Source organism: Aotus nancymaae, unplaced genomic scaffold (genome assembly GCF_030222135.1).
Source record: "Aotus nancymaae isolate 86718 unplaced genomic scaffold, 86718_ANA_hifiasm-v0.15.2.pri h1tg000079l, whole genome shotgun sequence".
Lineage (NCBI taxonomy): Eukaryota > Metazoa > Chordata > Mammalia > Primates > Aotidae > Aotus > Aotus nancymaae.
In genome coordinates, this window is record NW_026988494.1 from 28,167,403 (window position 1) to 28,178,422 (window position 11,020).

General features: G+C 43.5%; 1 long non-coding RNA gene across 1 annotated transcript in view; it reads right to left on the reverse strand.

Moving 5' to 3' along the window:
- The window catches only part of LOC135271472 (uncharacterized), a 33,116-nt gene extending 22,725 nt beyond the window's left edge, over positions 1-10,391 (reverse strand). Inside the window, exons 1-2 of the long non-coding RNA XR_010339633.1 lie at positions 10,311-10,391; positions 7,249-7,442 (exon numbers count right to left, since the gene is read on the reverse strand). This is a non-coding gene — a long non-coding RNA (uncharacterized LOC135271472). The remainder of the gene's footprint in view (positions 1-7,248; positions 7,443-10,310) is intronic.
- Positions 10,392-11,020: the final 629 nt, after the last annotated feature.

Sequence of the window (11,020 nt, forward strand, 5' to 3'; positions counted from 1 at the left end):
ATTTTCCGCAATTCCACGTCCGGGACTCGGTGCCCGGAAGCAGTGTAGATGGGCTCTATGGAGCCCAGGACCTGAGGTTCTGCTCTGCCTCGGCCCCTGGCTCCCGAAGCAGAGGAACTTGTTCAAGGTGGTGACTTAATTCTCAGATTCCGAACAACCAGCTCCTGAGCTGCGGCTCCTCCCACCCCCACCCGGCACCAAACCCCAATCTGCCATCCCAAATCTGCTATCCCAGAATCCGCTATCCAGCCGGGTCCACCACAGCCTTTAGCAGCAACACTCTCAGTCTGCAACCTATTAGACTGAGCAAACCCCGCAAAGCTGTTAGGCGTGCACCTGTGCCACAGTGGCCACCTGGCTCCAGGAAGCCACTCCCAGTTGTGCACAGGCAGGTGGGGCTGCGGCTCAGGGCAGGCATAGCTGGGCTCTGGGTTCTCCTTGGCTGGACAGGCCTGTCCAAGGACCACAGGCACAGGATAGCAGGTGCTCATTTTATATTGCAAACATGAGTTCCCGATGGAACATTATCAATCCTTACATATATCTCATAAGACAGAGGTGGAGGTGGCCTGTCTGACCCTGAGGCCGCCCTACTCCTCCTCAAAGGGAGATCGGGTCTGGCATGGGCACTCCTGCGGCACTGGAGCAGCTTTGCGGATGGCCTGGCTTCAGCGCTGAGTCTCTGGCCCCGGGGTCTGCCTGGCAGGTGTCAGGAAGCGGGAGATGCATGGAAAGTCAGAGGTTGCTCCTTCTCCCACCGGCCCCCACTGCTGCCCATGCTGGATGCAGTTTGCAGGTGGAGCTCTGGTACTGGCACAGGATGGTGGGGCTTCCCTTGGGTGGCATCAGGGTCACCAAGTGCACAGCCCATCTGGCCTGAGGGTCCACTCCTCTTGGACACCTCTCCAGATCCTGGGCCCCTGCTCTGGGCAGTCTGCATCCACACCAATGAGACTGAGTGGCTGCTGGTGGGGCTGACTGCCTGACTTTGCCGCCTGGCTGCCCAGCCTCAGGATTCCTGCTGCTGGGGGTGTGGCCCTGGTCTGGACTGTCCTGCCACTTGCTGTTCCCATGCCACATGTAGGCTGCAGGGGTGACTCAGGCACCGGTGATGGACAGGGGGCTGGGTACCTGATGTCCTCAGGGTCAAGTGCATTGCCCGCCCACCTGAGGGTCTGTTCTTCCTTGTCCTCCTCCAAAAGCCCAGGGGCCACCAGGCAGCAACTTAGGAATGCTTAAATTGAAGGAAATATTTTCTCTCTCTTTGAGAAATAAGTGGTGATTTTGTTTTGTTTTTGATACTCAGCTACAGCACAAAACAAAGGTGATGCAGAGGTGAAGGTACACAGCCAGTTACTCTATTGATTACCTCCAGACATAAATGTCCAAGATAACTGCTTTGTTTGTCACTTTCACCTCAGAGCTTACATATGCCTACAGATCTATTCAATCACAACTATTGGATTTAGAATTATTTAATAGACAATTATTTCATAATAATTTAATACCCAAACTACTTTTAATAGTTTGCCATCTCTGCAATCCTGAATTATTCATTTTTTCTTTGTTTATAACACCATTGCTATAGCAAGATCAAAATCACAAAACTCACATTTCATTGGGTTAAAAAACGTTAAAACATATTATACATAAAAGATGATAAAATGTATTTCTTTCATCAAAATTATGGATTTGCAAAATTTTTATATGTTTAGCTACATTCCTATGATTAAGTTTAACTTTGCCCCTCAAATCTTATGTCCTCACATTTCAAAACCAATCATGCCTTCCCAACAGTCCCACAAGTCTTATTTCAACATTAACTCAAAAGTCCACAGTCCATAGTCTCATCTGTGAAAAGGCAAGTCCCTTCCATCTATGAAGCTGTAAAATCAAAAGCAAGCTAGTTACTTCCTAGATACAATGGGGATACAGGCATTGGGAAAATACAGGTGTTCCAAATGCGAGAAATATATGGGTTACCAGTCCCATTAAAGACAGAAAGCCAACAGGGCAGTCAAATTATAAAGTTCCAAAATAATCTTCTTTGACTCCAGGTCTCATATCCCTAACCCTAACCCTAACCCATAACCCCTAACTTTAAGACTAACCACGAACCCTAAGCCTAACCCTGCCCTAATACATCACACTGACCCTAACCCTGATCCTCTGACCCTAACCCCTAAACCCTAACCTTAAACATAGCTGTAGCCCAAACCCTAATCCTATTGCTAAGCCTTGCCATATGCCTAACTCTAACCCTAACTCTAGCCCTAATCCTAGCCCTAAACCCTAATCCTAACCCTCACACTAACCCTAGCTCTAAACCCTAAGCCCAACCCTAACATCTAACCCTAAACCTACCAACCCTGCCCCCAACCCTAATCCTAACTTTAACCCCTCACTTTAACCTCAACCCTATTTCTAAACCTGACCCTAACAACCCTAACCCTAACCCTAAAACCCTAAGCCTTACTCTAACCACTGCCCTAAACCCTAACCCAAATTCCTAATCTAAACTGTAAACCTTAATGCAAACCTTTAATCCTAATCCCTAATCCTAACCTTACTCCAGTTATCCTTAACTCTAAATCTAACCTAAGCTTAACCCTCAATCATGATCCCTAATGCTAGTTTACCCACTATAGTCCTTACCTTAAGCTAAACCTACTCTAACCTGTATATAACCCCAATCCAAAATCTCATTAAAACTTTCACCCTAACCCTTCACTGTAATTCTGACCTGTCAACCTAACCCTATTAGTCAGCCTAATCTCTCCCTCTAATCTCTACTATGGAGCTCCAAACCACCAACCTGAACCTCCTAACTTGGAGCCCTGATACCATAATCTTTAACTGGTAAAGCCCTATGTCCTGATTATGTAATACCCTTACTCACTTAACTCTGTAAATACCAACCACAATCTATACCCAATCCCATCCTGATCCATCCTACACAGTGTCACACCATTTCAGGGACTGAAATCTACAGATCTATAACCTCGAAAATGCAGACTTAGTAATCCTCAAAAAAATGATAATAAATGTAAACCAACAACATTTTGAAAGGATCAAACACCATGAACATGATTTCTTTATCCCAGAAAATCACCGCTGGTTCCACACGCTATTGCCATCCATGTAGCACACCATATTATTAGAATGAATGGAAAACACCCCATAATTCTCTCAACTGATACAGAAAGGGCTTCCAACAAAGTTCAACACCATGTCACAATAAAAAACACTCACAAACCTAGAAATAGAAGGAAATTTCTTAAACATGATAAAAAGCAATTTTGTAAAACCAACAATAAACATAATTGTCATCACTGAAAGCTTTATTCCTAATAGAATAACAAGGCACAGTTACCTACTTTCATTCTTGTATTCAATAGTATATTGGAAGATACGGGTAGGGCAATTATGCAAGAAAATAAAATAACAACTATTCAAGGATCAATTATCACCTCATCTCATACATAGAAATTCCTAAGGAATGTTTAAAAAAGTATTAGAGATAGTAAACAAATTGGGAAAAATTACAAGCACAGTACCAACACAAAAATCCATTTTATTTTATTTATTATTATTATTTGAGATGGAGTTTTACTCTTGTCACCCAGGCTGGAGTACAATGGCACAATCTTGGCTGACTGCAACCTCCATCTCCCAGTTTCAAGTAATTCTCCCACTTCAGGCTCCTGAGTAGCTGGGATTACAGGCATGAGGCACCACACCCAGATAATTTTTGTATTTTCAGTAGAGACGGGTTTTGTCACATTGCCCAGGCTGGTCTCATACACCTGACCTCAGGTGATCTGCCCACCTTGGCTTCCCAAAACGCTGGGATTACAGGTGTAAGCCACCTCACCTAGCAGAAAAATCCATTTTATACATATATACTAGCAATGAATAATCTGAAAAGGAAATTATAAAAATTTCACTTTAAATAAGGCCAATAACAATGATAAGGAATAAACATAATCAAAGGGCAAGACTTAGATGGGAAAAATTACAAAACATTGCTTAAGGAAATTAAACAAAGCCCAAACAAATGTGAAAACATGTTACATTCATGGATTTGAAGATGGTATTTGTCAGGTTTGCCAAACTACATAAAGCAAACTACAGATTCAATGTTATTCCTACAGAAATCCCAAAGGCCTTAGGACAGAAATGGGAAAGCTAATCCCAACGTTCATATAGAATTTTAATTCACCCTGAATAGCCAAACCAATCCAGAAAAGTAACTCCAAATTTGGAGGTGCACACATCCCAATTTCAAATCTTATTATAAAGCAACAGTAATCAAAACAGCATCACACTGGCACAGGAATAAACAGAAAGATCAATTGAATTGTATTGGAAGTCCAGACACAAAACAGTGCCTCTATACTCAAATGATTTTACACAAGATCCACAACCATTAAACTGGGGAAAGAATGCTGTCCTCAACAAGTGATGTAAGGCAACTTGCTATCCACATAAAGGGAAATGAAATTGTATCCTTACCTCATATCACATTAACAAATTAACTTAAAATGGATCAAAGACCTAAAGATGGGAAAACTAAAAACTCTAGAAGAAAACACACAAACCTTCATGACCTAGGATGTAGCAATGTTTTCTCAGATCTGACAACCAAAAGCACAAACCACAAAAGGAAAAATAGGTAAGATGATTTCCTCAAAATTCAAAACTTTTATGCCTCAGAAGACATGAAGAAAAAAGTTGAAAGACAAAATTGTTAGAAAAGGAAAAACAACTATCTTCTTCTAATACACTCTCAACACGCAACACAGAACACTTCTGTTACCAGATGCATGGGCTTTTTCCCCACACAGACCAAATCCTGGGTACCAGCTGGGTGTCCTTCAGTGCAATCCAATTCTCACACTACTGGGAAAAAGCATCAGACCCCACATGCTAAGGGCTCAGTCCTAAGAAAACAGGTTATGCAGCTTGTTGCTTGCAATACATGAGAGGATGGTAAACACGATGATGATAATTTAAAAAGTGACTTTATGCCAGAGCTTAGCTGAAGGGAATGTATCAGCTCCTGACTTAAGAGAACAGCATCCACTTTCAGGGCAAAAAACAGGAGCTTTGAAAGGGGGACTTGGCAGAATGGCATGAAGGGGATGGGGTGAGGAGGTGCAGGGTCTATGGAACTTGCTCTGATGTTGTATCCATTAGGTGGTCTTGCTAGTACACCATGGGTGGAGCTAGGTTGTAAAGGGACTGTTGTATCCTGGCAATCTCCTGGTAGGGGAGAGTTCCAGAGGTGCCTAGTTTGTTTCAAGTTTTGGTCCCTGGAACTTATAAGTAAACACACAGTTTAAAAAGCTTGCAATGTAGGAAGTGTCTGGTGGAGAGAAGGTAAAGCCTATAATTGCATTCCTAAAAAGTGAAGTAGGAAGTGGAGGAAAAGGAAAAATGTAAAGGTAATACATTTCTTCTTTAAGAAAGTAAAGGTACTCAGTTACAAGACTGTAACCACTTAAGAGGCCAATCGCAAACAGTAGGTTCTCAGGTCAACTTCTGTTGACTTGGCTACAGATTGGAGGCTCCCACAACACCCTTATTTGTTTCAGCAATTTGCTACAGCACATTACAGAACCCATGAAAATAGTGTACTTACTATTGCTGACTTATTATCAAGGATATTTTAAAGGCTACAAATGAACAGCCAGATGAAAAGATGCACAGCGTGAGGTGTGTGGAAGCCAGCCATCAGTCATCTCATTAGCATACAAAAGACACATCACTTCATACATTCCAAATGCTCCGCCTCAGGACACTGGGGCAGATACCACACATAAACTCTTACTATGTTCCAGTAACCCACAGAATGGAAGAAAAAATCTGCACATTAGATACTTCATAAGTGTCTGTTATCCAGAATGTATAAATAACTTTTACAACTCAACAACAAAGACAATCCACTCTAAAAACTAATGAACAACTTTAATACACACTTCAACAACAAGCACTTGAAACATGCTTAACATCATTATTCATAATTAAAACCATAAAGAGATACCCCTTAATTCACACTAGAATAGTTATACTAAAAATGAACAAGTGTTGACAAAGATGTGCAGAAACTTGAACTATTAAACCTGCTTGTGACAGTACGAAATGGTGCAGCATACATGCAAAATAATCTGGTGTTTCTTCAAACAGTTACAAATAGATTTACCATATGACTCAGTGATTCCATTCCTAGGTATATACCCCAAAGACCTGAAAACAGGTGTTTAAACAAAAACTTGTATGCTCTTTAAATGTGTCAATATCATAAATATGCAGGAAAGTCTCAGGAACAGTGCCAGGAAAACTGGATCAGAATGAAAAAACACATTATACTCCCAGGTGGGGCAAGAGGTAAAAGTGAAATGAGTTTGTGAACTAAATTATCACATAGGAACTGTGCTGATTTCCTGATCTAGGGGTTAGGTGGTGGTAACCTGGGAAAGTGTCCATGCTTTGGGTAAAATATACTGGAGTATTTTGTGGGTCATTGCAAATCTGGTAGAGCAATAACTGCTGGGGACTCTAAGAAAAGAAACAGGTTATATTTTGCACTGCTACTGGAAGTTTCCTAGAAGTATGACATTAAAAAGTAAATTACTTTTCAAAACAACCATATCAATACTATGCCAGAAAAGCAGAGACATCATCAAAATCACTATAGAGGCTATGCTTCATCCAAAGCTGTGAACACTTATAAAAGCCTCAATGTCAACAGACTCCACTTAGTAGATATTATATATTTATTAGTATTAGAGGCTACTGTGTGGATACATTAGTGTTACAGCACGGTGTGGATATTAGTGTTAGGGCATGGTGTACATATTATATTGTGTTGGAGAACAGTGCAGATACTACATTAGCTTTAGGGCACAGTGTGGACAGTATTACATTAGTATTAGAAGCAACGGTGTGGATATTACATTAGTATTAGAGTATGATGTGGATATTATATTGGTGTTAGGGCACGGTATGGATATCGTAGTAATGTTAGGGCATGGTGTGATTATTATATTAGAGGCCACTGTGAGAATACATCTTAGCAACCACTGTGTCTGGGAATTGACAATGTTATCAGGGTGTAGTCGTAACAGTGGGATTTCGGGATTTCATTTTACTAGATGAATTTCTTCCTTTGCTGAGTACTCTAAAGACTCTTCTCTGCACTCAGGTTTTTACTGAGTGCAGAGAAGAAAGAAGCTTTTTACTCACCAATGAACAATGCTTAGTTGACATGACCCTCGTGCTGCCCTGAGGAAGTCAAGCTCCTTACTGCTTCTGGCACCTGAGAGGGAAGCTGGTCAGGAGAGGGTTCAGGCGCCCTCTGGTGGCGCCAGAGCTCAGCACAGACGCTCTTGCTCAGTTTCTCGGTGGATGCGCACCCCCGCCTGGCTGTCCTGAAATACCTATAAAATTCAATATTCAATTTATTCAATGTAATAATACTGGAAATTCAAACCAAAATAAAGCCCACTGTAGCCATATGCTTCCCAAAAATGGTGATGGAAGACTTTGGAAGCCATGTAGAATGAAATGAATATATACACAAAATAAGAAAAACAAAAACCTATTCAAAATAGTCCAGAGACTGTAATTTGAAATACAAAACTACAAAAAATCTAAGAAAATCTACGTGATATTGGGTTTGGTGTTGAGTTTTAACACACAACATCAAATGCCAATTCATGAAAATATTCATAACACAGACTTTATAAAACTAAGTATTCTGTGAAAAACTGTATTCAGAGAACAAAAAGACAAGACAGACATAAGAAGAAGATATTTACAAAATACATATGTGTTTTTAAAAGTGGCTAAATATCTGAAAAGATATCCAACCAAAGCAAATATACCAACAGTAGGATGGGCATTGTGGATGCCCATCTCTACTAAAAACACAAAAGTTACCCAGGCGTGGTGGTGCATGTCTGCAATCCCAGCTACTCGGGAGACTGAGGCAAAACAGTTGTTTGAACCCGGGAGGCAGAGGTTGTGATGGGCCAAGATCAGGTCATTCCTCTGCCCTACTGTATATGTAAAAATGCAGATTCACTGAACCAGACTAAATTGTATTCAGTGGAAGGCTGATCAAGGATTCAAAAGAATGCAAGCTTTTGTTTTATCTACTTCTGACCTAGAAGCACACCCAGTTCCTACTTCTAGTTGTTCCACCTTACTGAACCGAACGACTGTACATCTTACACATGTTGATTGGTGTGTCCTGTCTCTCTAAAATATATAAAAGCAAGCTCTACCCTGACTACTTTGGGCCCATGTTGATAGGACCTCCTGAGGCTGTGTTATGGGCATGTCCTTAACCTTGGCAAAATAAGCGTTCTAAATTGCCTGAGACCTGACTCAGATATTTTGGGATCACAATCCACAGTCACCATGGTGTGACAGTTGACTATAGTATTCAGTACAGAGATGTGCTATACAGGTTTGCGGCCTGGGAACAATAGGCTATACCATATAACTTATGTGTGGAGTGGGAGACACCATCTACTTTTTTTTTTTTTTTTTTTTTTTTGAGACGGAGTTTCACTCTCGTCACCCAGGCTGGAGTGCAATGGCGCGATCTCGGCTCACCGCAACCTCCTCCTCCTGGGTTCAGGCAATTCTCCTGCCTCAGCTTCCTGAGTAGCTGGGATCACAGGCACGCACCACCATGCCCAGCTAATTTTTTGTATTTTTAGTAGAGACGGGGTTTCACCATGTTGACCAGGATGGTCTCGATCTCTTGACCTCGTGATCCACCCGCCTCAGCCTCCCAAAGTGCTGGGATTACAGGCGTGAGCCACCGCGCCCGGCCCACCATTTAGGTTTTAAAAGGACACTCTATGGTGTTCGGACAAGGATGAAATCACTAAGGACAAATTTCCCAGAAAGGATCCACATCATTAGGAGATGCTTGAGTGTATTTTAAATGGTTACAGCCTAGGAGAAAAAAAAAAAAAGAAACTCAACTCCTGTTATGGTTTAATAACCAAGCTTAATAGAGTTAACATATTTCATCTAATCTAAGATATTAATGATTAACAGACAGGCCGGGCGCGGTGGCTCACGCCTGTAATTCCAGCACTTTGGGAAGCCGAGGCAGGTGGATCACGAGGTCAAGAGATCGAGACCATCCTGGTCAACATGGTGAAACCCCGTCTCTACTAAAAATACAAAAAATTAGCTAGGCATGGTTGCACGTGCCTGTAATCCCAGCTACTCAGGAGGCTGAGGCAGGAGAACTGCTTGAACCCAGGAGGCAGAGGTTGCAGTGAGCCAAGATCACGCCATTGCACTCCAGCCTGGGTAACAAGAGCGAAACTCCGTCTCAAAAAAAAAAAAAAATGATTAACAGACATTATTTTATGCACCGTAACAAATAGGTTGCCAATTAAACTGACTTTCTGAATAACAACAAAAATGTGAATTTACTTCTATTAATGCCAGTAAAGTAAAATGAAAATGAATTACGGTTTTGACATGTTAAAGCAAAACAGGAGGAAGCCTGAGGTCTTGCCTAAGCAAATGGAAACCGAATTGGAGACATTTAAAGTGACTTAAAAACATTAGTAAACCAACCAGTCAATGACACAAAGCCCAGCTGCCAGTTGGCTGCATGACTAGGGACGCTGAGAGAACCATCCCCACAAGAGGCGGTCACCCAGCTGGAGCCAATGAGAAACCTCACTTAGCCGCCACCTCTAAGAAGAGCTCGAGGCCCCAAGCCCTGTTTGCCGTTCTGGTGCTTCAGGCGTGATTCATGAATCATTCCTTTGCTCAAATAAACTGTTTAAATTTATTTTGCCTAAAATTCTTCTAACCCCTAAATCCTAATGCCTAACCGGTAACCCCCAACTCTAACCCTAACCCCTAGCCCTAATCCTCACCCCAAGCCATAACCACTCGTTAGTTTCAGCGTTTGCTGATACGTCAGTGTGGATGATTCAAACTGCTGTGTCGGCCTGGCCGCATGAGCGGTGCCGATTTGATAGTCACATTGTGGACTGGGGCCATGCATTAGCATCACAGGTGTTTTCTACACAAGCACTGTGGGTGTGGTATTCGTATTTCGGATGTCGTATCTGCCTTCGGAACGCTCTATTTGTGCTCTGAGGCTGCAGTATGCGCCTCGCACTGCAGCCGCGTGGCCTTGCGCGGGAGAACCTCGGCGCACAGGATTCACGGGGGCTTTTGGTGTCCAGGTTTCCACACCGAGACCTTCTTACTAGTCTCTGACCCTAAGCAGTCGGGCTGCAAACAGGAAGGATTTTACTTACCGTGGACGTGGCGCAGAGTTGTCCCAAAGGGAGGCTGTGCCTTATGGAGAACACAGCTCCGCCGTCACAGTGCCCCTCAAGTCTCTACTGACGAGAACGTAACTCGGCAGACCGCCGTGACGCAACGCACGCCGACGCCGAGACGCAACGCACGCCGACGCCGAGACGCAACGCACGCCGACGCCGTGACGCCATCTGAAAAGGCTGGCTCGGGCGCCCCCCGCTGGCGGCCGGGCAGTGCAGGGCCCTCTTGCTCCCAGGGATGTGCCCCCGCCCTCTTCTGGTGGCTAGGGCCACTGCAAGGCCCTCTTAACAGTAAGACCCGTGCCCCAGGGTCTGTGCTGAGGAGGACGCAGCTCCACCCTCAAAATGCCTCCCAGGTCTATACTGAGGAGAACGCAACTGTGCAAACCGCTGTGACGCGACACAGGGCGGCGCTGTGATGCAACAGGCTCTGTGATGCAATGCACATTGGTGGCGGAGCCTCAGGAATCTGAAAAGGCGGGCTTGGGTGCCCCCTCCTGGTGGTGGGACACTGCAGGGCCCTCTTGCTCATAGTGTAATGGTAACGTGCTCACTGCTGGCAACTAGGGCAATTCAGCCTCACTTGCTCACGGTGTGGTGCCGGTGCTGCTGGGATAGGGGGCTGTGCATATGTGCATAATCTGCACATATATATACACGTATACATATTGTACATCTGTACATAA